Below are 16788 nucleotides of genomic sequence, written 5' to 3'. Positions count from 1 at the left end.
TATTATTTTCAGTTTACCTTATCTCATGTTTTATATGTCCTTCCAAGCTGCCTTAAACTCTTCAGAAATAAGATCTACTATAAACATAAATAATTTTAAGTCAGAGAAGAAAACACACCAAAATGGAAAAACAATCATTATCTCTGGGTAGTGGAAGTATAGATTTTTAAAATTTGGTTCTTCATAAAGGATACCAAACTCTGACATTAACATCATTTCTTTTATAAATATAAAAACATTTTAAAATTACAGACAAACTGTAAAATTCCATTTTGTTTTTTAAATTTCACATATTGGTAAAAGTGTGGTCCACTAGTGGTGGTTAAAAGTGAAGATGGAGACATTTGGGGTGGGGGGTGGGGGGGAGAATGTGATAGTTAATTTTATGTGTCAACTAGGCTGAGTCACAGTATTTGGTCAAACATTGTTCTGGATGTTTCCGTGAAGGTATTTGGGGGATGAGATTAACATTTAATCATTAAATCAGTGCACTGAGTAAAGCACATTATCCTCTATAATGTGGGTGGGCCTCATCCAATCAGTTGAAGATCTTAATAGAACAAAGCAAAGACCAACCTCCCCATAGCAAGAAGAAATTTTCAACCGACTCCTTTGACTAGAATTGCAACTGTTCCCTCAGTCTCCAGCCTGCCTGCCTAACCTAAAGATTTTGGATTTACCAAGCCTCCACAATAAATAAATAATAAGTCCCTCTTAAATCACTGGATAGATAGATAGGTAGATATAGAGATATATCTTGTTGGTTCTGTTTCTCTAGAGAATTCTGACTAATACAGAGATATACCATGTTCATGGATCAGAAGACTCAATAGAGTTAATATTTCAATTATCCTCTAGTTTATCCATTGCAGGAGTCAGTAATTTTTTTTCTGTAAATAGCTATATAGTAAACACTTTAGGCTTTATAGGTCATATGGTTTCTGTTACAACTACTCATGTCTTCCACTGTAGTGCAAAAGCAGCCATAGACAATACAAAAACAAATGAGCATGACGGTGTCCCAATAAAATTTTATAGGCACTGAAATTTGAATTTCATATAATTTTCATGTATTACAAAATGTTAATCTCCTTTTGATTTTTTTCAACCTTTTAAAAACGCAAAAACCATTCTTAGCTGGCAGACTGTACAAAAATCAAAATGGGCCAGATTTAGGACATGAGTCATAGTTTGCCAACTTCTGATCTATTGGCTCAATGCAATCTCAATCAAAATTCTAGCATGCTTTACACCTTAAATATATACCATTTTTATTTGTCAAAAGTAAATAAATAAAAAATATTAAAGGCCAAAAGTTATTTTAATTCTACCAGTCTTTTTTTGTAGAAATTGAAAAACTTATTCTAAAATGTATATGGAAATGCCAAAGAAACTAGAAAAACCAAAATAAATTTGAGAAAAAATAAGGAGGAGGGGGGACTCACACAACCTACATCACACTTCAAGTCTTACTAAGCTATAATAACCAACACAGTGTGTTTTTGGTTTTATAGATCAAAGAAACAGAAGAGTTAAGACATAAATCCACACATATATGGGCAACTGATTTTTGGCAAAAGTGTCACAGCAATTCAATAGAGAAAGTGTGGGGTTTTTTTTTTTTAAACAATTGGTGCTGGAACAATTGGATACCCATATGCCAAAAAAAAAAAAAAAAGCTAAAATCCTTACTCACACCATATACAAAAATTAATTCAACATGGCTTAAATTTAAGAGCTAAGTATATAAAACTTCTAGAAGAAAACATAGAGAAGAGCTTTGTAACCTTGGATTAGGCAAAGCTTTTTTTCAATAAGAAACAAAGAGCACAAAACATAATAGAAAAAATTGATAAAATCAGTTTCATTAAATTTTAAAACATCTGCTATTTGAAGGATACTCTTTAGAGAATGTGAAGACAGCCACAGGCTGTGAGAAAATGTTTGTAAAAACACATATCTGATAAAAACGTGTATCCAGAATAGATAAGGAGCTCTCAAAATTAAGACAACCTGATTAAACAATGGACAAGATATCTAGACAGTTAACCAAAGAAGACCTATAGATGGCAGATAAGCATATGAAAAGATGTTCAACCTCATTAGTCATTAGGGAAATGCAAATTAGAACCACAATGAGATATCACTACACATCCACTATGGCTAAAATTTTAAAGACTGACAATACCAAGTCCTGAGCATCTGGAAATCTCATTCATTACAAAATGGAATCGTTGCTTAAAATGGTTTGACAGTTTCTTAAAATGTTTAACATACCCCTACCACACAACCCAGAAATCCCACTCCTAGGTATTTAACCAAAAGAAATGAAAAATGTGCTTACACAAAGAAATGTATGCCAATGTTCTATAGCATCTTTATTTATAGTAGCCAAAAATTGAAGACAGTCTAGGAACTGATGAATGGATCAACAAATTATGGTATATCTATACAGGGAATAATACTCAGCAGTAAACAGGAATGAACTATGATCATGCAACAACTTGGATGAATCTCAAAAGCAGTATACAGAGTGAAAGAAGCTAAACAAACAAAGCTATATACTGTATGATCCTATTTATATGACATTCGGGGGGAAAAAAAACAGGAAATCATATTAGTGTTTGTCTGGAGCTGGGAGTGAGAGAAGAAAAATGACTACAAAGGGGTAAGAAAGAGGGCTTCCCTGGTGGCGCAGTGGTTGAGAATCTGCCTGCCAATGCCGGGGACACGGGTTCGAGCCCTGGTCTGGGAAGATCGCACATGCCGCGGAGCAACTAGGCCCGTGAGCCACAACCACTGAGCCTGAGCGTCTGGAGCCTGTGCTCCGCAGCAGGAGAGGCCGCGATAGAGAGAGGCCCGCGCATCGCGATGAAGAGTGGCCCTCGCTCTCTGCAACTAGAGGAAGCCCTCGCACAGAAACGAAGACCCAAAACAGCCAAAAATAAATAATAAATAAATAATAAATAAATTAAAAAAAAAAAAGGGGTAAGAAAGAAATGTCCAAGGTGATGAAAATGTTCTATATCTTGATTGTGATTATTACATAACAGCATACATTTGTCAAAGCTCATCAATAAAATACTTAACATGGATAAATTTTATGGTGCATAAATTATACTTTATGTACAATAAAACCTCACCTTAAAAAATAAAACACTGTAGAATATAAAGATAGTCATATTTTAGACCTTGGGTTAGAGAAATGTTTCTTAAGTAAGATCAAAATGCATTGACAAAACATTGATAAAGCCAGCTCACCACTAAAGCCAAAAGCTTTGCAATGGTCTACAAGGTCCTACATGAACTGGCCCTCTGACCACTCTGGTCTCATCTCCTGCCTCTTTCTGCTCATTCAGTCCAGTCCATTTGTCCTTTTATTATTCCTCAAACACATCAGGCACACTTCTGCCTCAGGGCTTTCACCAATCCCATCTTATAATTGCAGGTCTCCTTCAACACAAAGGAAATTAGAAGGGATGACTACAGCCATGCAAGACCCACCCTCCAACTTGGTGCCTCAATTCCAGATATAATTCCAGACCAGACCCAGATAGGCCCGACTTGTCCGATCTGGAAATGGGACAGATGAACCTGAGAAAGGATCTCTGTCCCTGCAGTACTTTGAGTTGGTGATGACCAAAGACTATGTTTCCACTGAGACACCATGCTTAATTCTTAATCACCCACTCATTTAGGAGAAGCCAAACTTTTAACTACAGATGTCACTTAATTAAACCACAAAGAATTTCCCTGAGTGGCTAATTAGTACAGAAGCAAGGTAGCCAGGGGATTTTCAAATGGAGTTTCTCTGGGGCCTTGTTAACAACGTCATAGGATAGACCAGGCCCCACAGAGGTAGTCCCAAGAGCACTGAAACTCTTCTGATATTTCACGTTCAAATCCTCTAGTCTTCCTCAAGAGATTATAATCACCAATGCCATCATCAAAAGCAACTTCCCAGCCTGGCTCCTGACTAACTCCCCAGCATCATTACTCTTCATGACTTATAATTCTCCCATTCCCAGAATAACAAATAGGTTTCATCTCTTATGTCACCACTATTTAATTAAGAGTAGTTGCCTAGTATGTTAATTTGTGAAAGGTTCAATGCCTCTGCTCAATCCCAGTGAGATATAACACTCTGTGATAGACTAGCTATGTCTGCTATGGATATGGAATGGGGGAGACTGCAATACGTGAGCTATGTATCCCCATCCATGCCCTATATCAAATTCTGAACAATGCTGCATTCCCCAAATGCTTAACACCTTTTTATACCTCCACGTTTTCATATGGGACTATAATATCTTTGCCTCTTTTTCCATTTAGTTAATGCCTATTTGCCGTCCTTCAAGGCCTGATTTCTCCTCTATAGCTTTCTCTGAGCATTCTTCCTTATCCTTGGGTCCAAGTGGGATTAATAACTCTCTCCACCATGCTTTTAATATTGGATTATCATTGCAAGTATCGCACTGATCTGGGTAATTGTGATGCTGTGCAAGAATAACTTCTAGAGTTATTGGTGGATGGGCTGAGAAGACAGACCACAAAAGAGACCGGTAGTGACACTCCGGTGGGAAAAGGAAAACAAAAAAAGAAGAGATGTTTGTGAGGGGAATAGGAGACAAAAAATAGAACATATAAGAATAGCTAAAACAAAAATTCTAGAGACCTTCCCCCTTATAGATACCAGTGAGGGTTTAGCTACAGAATATTCAGAGCAGAGTGAGTAATCAGTGAAAAGAAAAGCATAATCATATATTGCTAGAAGTCCCACACTAAAAGGAAATACTGAAGGGTGAAGGAAAATGATCCCAGAGGGAAGCACAAAATGCAGGAAGAAATAAGACGCCACGTAAAGAGTGAAAATATACGTAAATTGAAAGGGATATTGCCCGTTTAACTCAATAGTAAGGATGTCTTATGAAGTTTAAAATACATGTTGTATTAAAATACCTTACAACTAGAGCTTAAAAGGCAAGAGGAAAGGAAATGGAGTTCAAATATTCTAGGGTTCTTGCATTTACCAGGATATGGTAAAAAAAAAATTTATATATGGGACTTTAATAAGTAAAGGATGTACATTTTAATGTCTAAGGTAAGCACTAAGGGAATAGTTTAAAATATAGAACTCATAAGCTAATAGACGGGCAAAATTAAATATTAAAAATAATTGAAATGAAGACAAGGAGAGAGAGAAAAAGGAACAAAGAACGGGCAGGACCACTCGAACATATATAGCAAAATGTCAGCATTCTTATCCCAGTAATGGCAAAGCAGCTTGTCTCAGACTGACCCTCCCATATTAATAATAATGTCATTATTATTAAAATACAATTATATATTATATTACTAATAGTTATAAATTACTCAGAAGGAAGCTCTGGGGAAAAAATCTTTGTTTGAAGGTTTTGGAATGTAAACAAAAGCAGGTAGAAAATGGAGAGAAATTAATCTTGCAAACAAGGACACACTGGATGAGTTTCATTTTTTTATTTGAATTTTATTTATTTTTTTGTACAGCAGGTTCTTATTAGTTATCTGTTTTATACATGTTAGTGTCTATATGTCAATCCCAATCTCCCAATTCACCCCCCCCACCTCCCCACCCCCCTCTGGGTGAGATTCATATTTAATTAGCTCTTCTCTTAAGAACACCCTCCACATTACACAAGGCAAGGCGGCTAAAACTCAAGCAAAAACCCAATATGTCAACATCCAGAATAACAGAGGGGGACATCACTACATATCCCACAGATATTAAAAGTATAATAAAGGAATATTATGAACAACTTTATGCTGATGAATTCAACCTACATATGGGCAAATCCCTTGAAAGACACAAATTACGAAAACAAACTCAAGAAAAAAGTGGAAAATCTAAATAACTTTGTATTTCTTTTAAATGTACATCATGTAAAATTTCCCCAAAGCAAAACTTCCAAGCTTAGATGGCTTCTTTGGTAAACTCTATGAAACACTTAAAGAATAAATAATGCTTACTTTACATAAAATTTTTCAGAAAATGAAGATGTGACCACTTCCCAATCCGTTTTTGTGAGACCAGTATTATTACCTTGATTTTAAAAACCAAAAATATTACAAGAAAAGAAATCTGCAGACCAATATCTATTATGAATATAGACACAAAATCCATTTAAAATATTATCAACTGGAATCCAACACTATATAAAAAGAATATGACCTCATGACCAAGGGTGGTTTACCCTAGGAATGCAAAGTTGATTTAGCATTCAAAAAATCAACCAATGTAATTCACCATATCAACAGAGTAAACAAACAAACAAACAAACAAAAACATAATCATCTCAATAGATGCAGAAAAAGCATTTGACAAAAAAAAAAAAACCAATAAAAACGAATTCTCAGTGAGCACAGAATAGAAGGGAAATTCCTCAAACTGATGACAGTCATTCCACAAAATACTTACTGCTAACATCACACTAAATGGTAAAAGACTAAATGCCATCACTCTAAGATGGGAACAAGGGAAGGATGCCATCATTTGCCAACTCTATTAGATATTGTACTAGAAGTTCTAGTAATGCAACATGGCAAGAAAAAGAAGTAAAAGGCAAATATATTGAAAAGGAAGAAGTAAAATTGTTTTTATGTGAGGATAACACTATTAGCTACATGGAAAGGACTAAGGAATCTGCAAAAATATCTCCTAAAACCAATATGTGAATTTAGCAAGATTATAGGATCCAAAAATCAATTGTATTGTTATATACTAGAAAAAAAAATCAAGCCATACCTTTTCATTCTCTTAATGGTGTCATTTGACAGACAGAAATTCTGAATTTTAATGCAGTCCAATTCATCAATCCTTGTTTTGTGTTAATGTTTTTTTTAAATCTTTATTTATTTATTTATTATACAGCAGTTCTTATTAGTTATCTATTTTATACTTATTAGTGTGTACATGTCAATCCCAATCTCCCAATTCATCTCACCACCATCACCCCTACCACCCCGCTTTCCCCCTTTGGTGTCCATACGTCTGTTCTCTACATCTGTGTCTTTATTTCTGCCATGCAAACTGGCTCATCTGTACCATTTTTCTAGATTCCCCATATATGCGTTAACATATGATATTTGTTTTTCTCTTTCTGACTTACTTCACTCTGTATGACAGTCCCTAGGTCCATCCACGTCTCTACAAATGACCCAATTTCATTCCTTTTTATGGCTGAGTAATATTCCATTGTGGTTAATGTTTTTGATATTATATTTAAGACAGCTTTTCTAATTCAAAGCTGTATTGATTTACCTGTCCTGGTTAGATCTGCAATCTACCTGGGTTTATTGTTTGTATGTGGTGTAAGATAGGGGAAAAGTTTCATTTTTTCCATATGAATATACAATTGTATATTTGCCCCAGTATCACTTATAAAAAATACCGTCTTCTTACCACTACTCTGTAGTATCACCTTTGTCATGAATAAAACATATATGCATAGGAAAAAAATCCAAGCCAAATTAAATTTAAAAAACAATTCTATTTACTATAACATCCAAAACCTTTAAATACTTCTGAATGAATTTAACAAAATCATGCAAGACCTGTACACTGAAAACTACAAAACAGTATGAGAGAAATTAAAGAAGATCAAAATAAATGAAGAGCTCCAGCAAGATCCTAAATTGCAAGGCTCAATATTAAGATGTAAGTTCTTCCCAACTTGATCTGTAGATTCAACACTGTCCCTGTCAAAAGCCTAGCAGGTGTTTTTATAGACATGGACAAGGTGATTCTAAGATTCAGATGGAAATGGAAAGGACATAGAAAAAGCAAAAAATAATCTTAAACAGAAAAACAAAGTTGGAGAACTTGCACTAAACAATTTCAAGACTTACTAAAAACTACAAGCCAGTGTGGTCTTGTCATAAGGATAAATAAATCAGTGAAATATAACAGAGTCCAGAAATAGACCCACACACATGCAGTGGCTTAACTATTTACAAAGGTGCCAGTGCAATTCAGTAGGGAAAGAATAGTTTATTCAACAAATGTTGCTGGAGCAACCATATGTCTAAATGCAAAAAATAAACCTTGACCCTCACATGATACACAAAAATTAGTTAAAATGGAATTTCGACAAAATCTATAATGCTTCTAGAAAAAAAAATTGGAGAATATCTTTGTGACTTTGCAGTAAGCAAAATTTCTCGGCTAGGAAAAAAATAAACACTAACCATAAGGGGAAAAAATGGTAAGTTGGATTTTATCCAAATGTTTTAAAATATGTGCTTCAAAATTATATTAAGAAAATGAAAAGGCAAACCACAGATGAGGGGAAAATATTTGCAACACCTATAACTTGTCATTAGAAGACAAACAACCTAACAAAAAGTGGGTAAAAGATTTGACCAGATGCATCGTAAAAGAAGATATGCAAATGACCAACCATCCTCAACATCATTAGTCATCAGGAAAATGAACATTAAAACCACAGTTTTAATTAATACCCACCAGGAGAATGGCTAGAATTTATTTTATTTATTTATTTATTTATACTTTTGGCTGCACTGGGTGTTCATTGTTGCGCACGGGCGTTCTCTAGTTGTGGCGAGTGGGAGCTACTCTTCGTTGAGGTGTGCAGGCTTCTCATTGCGGTGACTTCTCTTATTGTGGAGCACAGGCTCTAGAGTGCACAGGCTTCAGCAGTTGTGGCTAGTGGGCTCAGTAGTTGTGGCACACGGGCTTAGTTGCTCCGTGGCATGTGGGATCTTCCTGGACCAGGGATCGAACCCGTGTCCCCTGCATTGGCAGGTGGATTCCTAACAACTGTGCCACCAGTGAAGTCCCCAGAATGGCTAGAATTAAGATGGCTTATAATAACCAAGTGTTGCCAGAAATGTACAACCACGAGAACTCTCATACTTTGCTGATGGGAGTGCAACAAAGTACAACCACTTTGGAAAACTATTTAGCAGTTTCTTATAAAGGTGAACATGTATTTATTATATGATTCAGAAATTCTATTCCAAATATTTATCCAAAAGGAATGAAGCCATATATCCACAAATGACTTGTATCAAATGTTCATAATAGTTGTGTTCATAATAGCCAAAGCTAAAAACAATCTGAATGTTCATCAACAAATAAAAGGATAAACAAACTGCTGTGTATTTACATACTGGACTGCTACCCAGGATTTTAAAAGAACAAATTACTGATAAACACAACAACATGGGTAATCTTACAAGACGTTACACTGAGCAAAGAAAACAAGAAACAAAAAAGTACATATAATATGATGCCATTCATATGAAGTTCAGAAAAATGGGCAGAAGACATGAATAGACATTTTTCCAAAGGAGGCATACAGATGGCCAACAGGCATATGAAAAGATTGCTCAACATCACTAATCAGCAGGGAAATGCAAATCAAAACCACAATGAGATATCACCTCATGCCTGTCAGAATGCCTATGATCAAAAAGACAAGAAACAAGAGTCATCAACCATGTGGAGAAAAGGGAACCCTCTGCCTGGCTGAATGATAAGGATGGTCAGATTCAGACCAGTGAGAAGAAGCTTACCCAACAATGTTGATGCAGGATTATCCAGAGAGACCCACAAACCAGGGTAGTCAGTAAACCTGTGGGCACAGTGCCTGACTTGAAGGGCTTATGGAATTTTAGTTGCGACTTAGAAAAAATAATGTATTGTCCAAAATGCTAAAATAAAATGGTAAAATTGAAATTATAAATGTTTAAATGTCTATAAAATGTAATATGTTAACCAGTCAATTAAAACCCATATATGAAAACTATACTTATGTAAATTATATTAGATGTGGTATATAGATGCATTTTAATATGTTTGGTAGGATATAGGTATAAGTATCCAAAAAGTATCTGCCTTAACAGCACAGAGGCCAGGAAAATGTTGATTACGTGTCAGTTATAACTTTTTTGTTAAATCTAATAAAGTCCCCCATTCTTTTTGTGCACAAGGAGATTGCAATTTCTTCTTCCATTTCCGGAAACACAGGAGAAGTTTATCTACGTGGTCCTGGGAACGAGGAGCCCAAGCTCTTGAAGAGAGATTCCTAAATGACCAACAGACAAAAACTAGGCATCAGACACTTGTTAGAGCCTTTTCCTTCATGGAACCCCTCAGCCTGGAGCACATTTGGAGTCCCTCCATTTCTTCTTATTCTGCTGCCTTGTGTGCCATCCCAAGATTTGCAAAGGCAACCGACAATGTCTTGGGTCATGTTATCTGGGATCTTGCCACCGAGCTACTTCCCTTAAGGGAGCAAACCAGATCCTGGAAAATTCCTAAAGCATAAGTCATTTATTTGAACATGTGCTTACTGCATTTTTTGTGACCGCTGACCTTCAGAATGCAAAGAATATGGGTTTAGGCATCACTCAGACCTATGCCACATTCGTCAGAGGAAAGGCCTCAGATCTTGGTCATCAGTTAGCAGGGGTTGGACACAGCACTTGGCTGTGGGTTCTGGTCCTGGTTCTGCCATTCACAGGCTTTATGACCTCACAGAAATCTCTTCTTTCTGAGCCTCAATCATTTCATCTGGAGACACAAGGAAGAACCCCAATTTCACAAAGCTGCTTTCATGATAATTAATAAGATATTGTGTATGATGGGATTAGCACAATGCCAGGCATGTAGTGAGTGCTCAAAACAGGGAACAGATCTGCAAGGCAGAAATAGAGACACAGATGTAGAGAACAAACGTATGGACACCAAGGGGGGAAAGCAGAGGGGGTGGTGGTGAGATGAATTGGGAGATTGGGATTGACATATATACACTAATATGTATAAAATAGATAACTAATAAAAATCTGCTGTATTAAAAAAAACAAAACAAAACAGGGAGCTGATTAACAGTTGTCAGGGCGGGGTGGGGCGGAAGAGTAGGGAATGGAGAGTGACTACTTAATGCGTACAGGGTTTCCTTTGGAATGATGAAAGTGTTCTGGAGGTAAATATTGCACAACATTGTGAATGCACTAAATGCCACTCAGTAGTACACTCTGAAATGGTTAAAGTGATCAGCTTTATGTTTAAAAAAAAAAAACACTGCCCGACACCCCCCCACCACCACCCTTTTCCACCTCATAGAGTGAGTGGGGAGGAAGTAGAAACCAGGATCTGTCCTGAGTCCCTCCTACAGAGGCAAGAACTGAGAACCAAGACAAGCAGGCACTTGAGTATCCCTGTAGTAGGGGGAGGGAGGAGCTTGGAGTTGGAGCTTCACCAAACATGGCCAGAGGCGGGGAGGAGGGAAGTCAGCAGCAGACGGGAGATACGTGGGCACAGCTTTTCAGACCTCAGGGAACCAGTTTTCAGTGAATATTATCATGGTGTGCAGAGGGCAAGTTACAGATCAGAAAGGAGATAGCAATCCTGGGAAGAGTGAGTCACGGGGAGAAGAAAGAAAACGTCACTCATCTAAAGAGGAAATGAATGACCAAGAGGCAGCCCGATAGGGTACAGAGGTCTCCATCCGAGGCTTATTAACAGAATCATCTGGAAGTATATTACCATCACCAACGCCCACCACATCACCACACCCTCCACCCTCCATCCCCTGCCCCATCCCTGCTGGAATCCTGGTTATGGAGGTCTTGAGCCTTGGGGCATGTGATGGAAATGGGCCACACATTGGAATTTCACTGTTGCCTCCCATGACTTTCTAGCTGTACCACTCTGGACAAGTAACCTGATTTTTCTGCATCTTAGTTTCCTCGTTTATGAAACAGGAAAATCTACTCATAGGCTGTTGGTAAGAGTTCATGAAATATGTAAAGTACATGCCACAGAGTCGGCTCTTAATAAATATTTATTTATTCCCTTTCCCCTTCTCTAATGGTGCAAGCCACACTCATGAATCCATTCTCTCTTTCCATCAGGCCATAAAGCAAAAGAAGGAACAGCAGGGCATTTTAAATAGAGAACAGGAACCATTTCCTGTAATATATGTGTTTTAAAAATGACATTTTTAAAAGAGAACCCTTGTGTAAGGGTTAAAATCAGCACTAGAGGCAGCTTTATTCACAGTAGTCAAAAAAAAAGAAGAAGAAAAAAGAAAAGAAACAACCCAAATGTCCACGGACAATTGACTACATAAGTCAAGTGGGGTATACATTAAATATTTACACAGCAATAAAGCATATAAAACAGCTGATACACACAGCAACATGGATGTCAACAGACATGGTGAACAAAGAAGCCAGACACAAAAAAGTACATTCTGTATCATAGCAGTATTCTGTATACTGTGTGCCATATCTCTGCTCTTCTGTACTTCCATAATTTCACTTGTTAAGTTCTTTGCTTGCAGTTATATTGAGATGCTTCCAGGTCAACAGTTGTGCCATTGTGATGTTCTTTGCAGTGTTCTAGGGCTAGGGCCTCAGGGGCAAAACAGAACTAAAAACTCAGACCCACCGAGGTGGACCGTCCCTGCTTCCCAGCCCTTTTGAACACCCTTCCCGTGTATGGAGAATATCCCACACATTATGGGTCCCTCCTCCCCAAGGTACAAGCCAGAAAGCTCTTACCCACCCCCTCTTGGAGCTGGAGTGCAGGCGTGTGAGCTAGGCTCTACACATCAGACGTGAAATAAAAGTGACTTCAGGGCTTCCCTGGTGGCGCAGTGGTTGAGAGTCCGCCTGCCAATGCAGGAGACATGGGTTCGAGCCCTGGTCTGGGAAGATCCCACATGCCGCGGAGCAACTAAGCCCGTGTACCACAACTACTGAGCCTGCGCTCTAGAGCCTGCGAGCCACAACTACTGAAGCCCGCGCACCTAGAGCCCGTGCTCCGCAACAAGAGAAGCCACCGCAATGAGCAGCCTGCGCACCACAAAGAAGAGTAGCCCCCGCTCGCCGCAACTAGAGAAAGCCCGCGTGCAGCAATGAAGACCCAATGCAGCCAAAAATAAATTAAAAAAAAAAAAAGTGACTTCAATTCTAGGTAGAGAAAACTGGGCAAGCAGGCACTATGCAGAATGAATCCATTTTCTGGCAAGCGTGGCTGTAGAAGCTGCCAGCTTTCAGGGGCAGCAGTGGTGGGGTTTTGTCAGCCGAGGTGCAATCTGAGATGCCTGTGTCCGATGGCTGCAGCAGAGACACCTCACTGGAGCAATAGCTGCTGTTCCCAGGCATGCAGCCTCTGAGCCCGATTCTCTGGTCCAGCCAGTGTTTCCATGAGCTACACAATGTCCTTTAATAAATTCCTTCCTGCTGAAATGGGCTAGAGGAACCTATTAGTTCTGTTTCTCTGGAGAACCCTGACTGATACAGTGGGTGATCCACTCAGGGCTCTTAGCACAATAGGACATGTGTTTATGTATGTACATATGTATATAGGGGAGATAGATATAGATGAAGATATAAATAGCTTTAGTTTTAGTTGTTCGCTCCCACGATTGTCAGGGTTGGAAAGTCTAAAATTCATAGGGCAGGCCAGCAGGCTGGAAACTCAGGTAGGCGTTGATACTGTAGTCTTGAAGCAGAATTTAGGAGTTTGGGATTAACTGATACACACTACTATATATAAAATAGATAAACAACTAGGACCTACTGTATAGCACAGGGAACTATATTCTATATCTTGTAATAACCTATAATGGAAAAGAATCTGAAAAAGAATAAATATATGTATGTATATATATAACTGAATCACTTTGCTGTACACCTGAAACTAACATAACATTGCAAATCAACTATACTACAATTTTTAAGATTAAAAAAAAAAGAATTTCTTCTTCTCTCGGAAACCTCAGTCTTTGTTCTTAAGGCGTTTCAACTGATTAGATGAGGCCCAGCCACATTATCAAGGGTCATCTCCTTTTCTAAAAGTCAACTGACTGTAGTGTTAACCATGTTTGCAAAATGCCTTCACAGCCACACCCAGATTAGTGTTTCATTAAATAACTGTAGTCCAGCCAAGCTGACCCAGAAAACGAACCATCACACCCACCAAATTCCAGAAATGAGCATTCATATGATGAGCATTAAGATGCTTCACTCTGAAGAAGCCTTCATGGCACATTTGACATAGTTTCTATGTACAAAAGTTTCACACACAGTTGTCCATACAAAACAAAGTCCACCTAATCTAGGAACCTGCATTCAAGAGGAGACTATCTCTAGAATCCATCCCATCCCCCCATCCCCACAGCCCTTCACCTGGCACCCAGCTGCTCTCCTCTCTCACCTGGACCACAGCCACAGCCTCATCACTGTTCTGCCTCCCTCCGGATCTTCCTGCTCTACTCAGTCATCCAGCCTACCCGAGGGTACTCTTTCTAAATCTCTAGACTGATTGTGTCTCTGCTGATTCAAATTCCTTCCAGAGCCATCCTACTGCGTCTGTCATCCCAGGTCAGCAGCTGTTAAGGTTTGGTGGCAAGCAGCAGACCCCCAAATCTGACCAATTTAAGTGACAGGGGAATTCATGGAGCATCCCTCCAGGATGGAAATAAGAGTTAAAGTCTTGATTAAGAAGGTCAGGAATCCAGGTTTCCCTGGTGATCTTGGAAGCTAGAACTAATGGACAGTGTTTTCAGAGCCCAGCTGTGGGGATAAATCAGAGTCAGTCATCTCAATCTCCATGCAACTCTACTCGGGGGTCAGTGTATAAGAAGAGGGTGTTTAACCATATTAACAAATTGAAGGAGAAAAACCATATGATCATCTCAATAGACGCAGAGAAAGCTTTTGACAAAATTCAACACCCATTTACGATAAAAACCCTCCAGAAAGTAGGCATAGAGGAACTTTCCTCAACATAATAAAGGCCATATATGACAAACCCACAGCCAACATCGTCCTCAATGGTGAAAAACTGAAACCATTTCCACTAAGATCAGGAACAAGACAAGGTTGCCCACTCTCACCACTATTATTCAACATAGTTTTGGAAGTTTTAGTCACAGCAATCAGAGAAGAAAAAGAAATAAAAGAAATCCAAATCAGAAAAGAAGAAGTAAAGCTGTCACTGTTTGCAGATGACATGATTCTATACATAGAGAATCCTAAAGATGCCACCAGAAAACTAGTAGAGCTAATCAATGAATTTGGTAAAGTAGCAGGATACAAAATTAATGCCCAGAAATCTCTTGCATTCCTATTCACTAATGATGAAAAATCTGAAAGTGAAATTAAGAAAACACTCCTATTTACCATTGCAACAAAAAGAATAAAATACCTAGGAATAAACCTACCTAAGGAGACAAAAGACCTGTATGCAGAAAATTATAAGACACTGATGAAAGAAATTAAAGATGATACAAATAGATGGAGAGACATACCATGTTCTTGGATTGGAAGAATCAACATTGTGAAAATGACTCTACTACCCAAAACAATCTACAGATTCAATGCAATCCCTATCAAACTACCACTGGCATTTTTCACAGAACCAGAACAAAAAATTTCACAATTTGTATGGAAATGCAAAAGACCCCGAATAGCCAAAGCAATCTTGAGAAAGAAAAACGGAGCTGGAGGAATCAGGCTCCCTGACTTCAGACTATACTACAAAGCTACAGTAATCAAGACAGTTTGGTACTGGCACAAAAACAGAAATATAGATCAATGGAACAGGATAGAAAGCCCAGAGATAAACCCACGCACATATGGTCACCTTATTTTTGATAAAGGAGGCAAGAATATACAATGGAGAAAAGACAGCCTCTTCAATAAGTGGTGCTGGGAAAACTGGACAGCTACATGTAAAAGAATGAAATTAGAACACTCCCTAACACCATACACAAAAATAAACTCAAAATGGATTAAAGACCTAAATGTAAGGTCAGACACTATCAAACTCTTAGAGGAAAATATAGGCAGAACACTCTATGACATAAATCACAGCAAGATCCTTTTTGACCTACCTCCTAGAGAAATGGAAATAAACAAATGGGACCTAATGAAACTTAAAAGCTTTTGCACAGCAAAGGAAACCATAAGACAAAAAGACAACCCTCAGAATGGGAGAAAATATTAGCAAGTGAAGCAACTGACAAAGGGTTAATCTCCAAAATTTACAAGCAGCTCATGCAGCTCAATATCAAAAAAACAAACAACCCAATCCAAAAATGGGCAGAAGACCTAAATAGACATTTCTCCAAAGAACATACACAGATTGCCAACAAACACATGAAAGAATGATCAACATCATTAATCATTAGAGAAATGCAAATCAAAACTACAATGAGATATCATCTCACACCGGTCAGAATGGCCATCATCAAAAAATCTAGAAACAATAAATGCTGGAGAGGGTGTGGAGAAAAGGGAACCCTCTTGCACTGTTGGTGGGAACGTAAATTGATACAGCCACTATGGAGAACAGTATGGAGGTTCCTTAAAAAACTAAAAATAAAACTACCATACAACCCAGCAATCCCACTACTGGGCATATACCCTGAGAATACCATAATTCAAAAAGAGTCATGTACCACAATGTTCATTGCAGCTCTGTTTACAATAGCCAGGACATGGAAGCAACCTAAGTGTCCATCGACAGATGAATGGATAAAGAAGATGTGGCACATATATACAATGGAATATTATTCAACCATAAAAAGAAATGAAATTGAGTTATTTGTAGTGAGGTGGATGGATCTAGAGTCTGTCATACGGAGTGAAGTAAGTCAGAAAGAGAAAAACAAGTACCGTATGCTAACACATATATATGGAATCTAAAAAAAAAAAAAAATGGTCATGAAGAACCTAGGGGCAAGACGGGAATAAAGATGCAGACCACTAGAG

Source organism: Balaenoptera musculus, chromosome 6 (genome assembly GCF_009873245.2).
Source record: "Balaenoptera musculus isolate JJ_BM4_2016_0621 chromosome 6, mBalMus1.pri.v3, whole genome shotgun sequence".
Classification (NCBI taxonomy): domain Eukaryota; kingdom Metazoa; phylum Chordata; class Mammalia; order Artiodactyla; family Balaenopteridae; genus Balaenoptera; species Balaenoptera musculus.
This window is presented reverse-complemented; position numbering follows the sequence as displayed.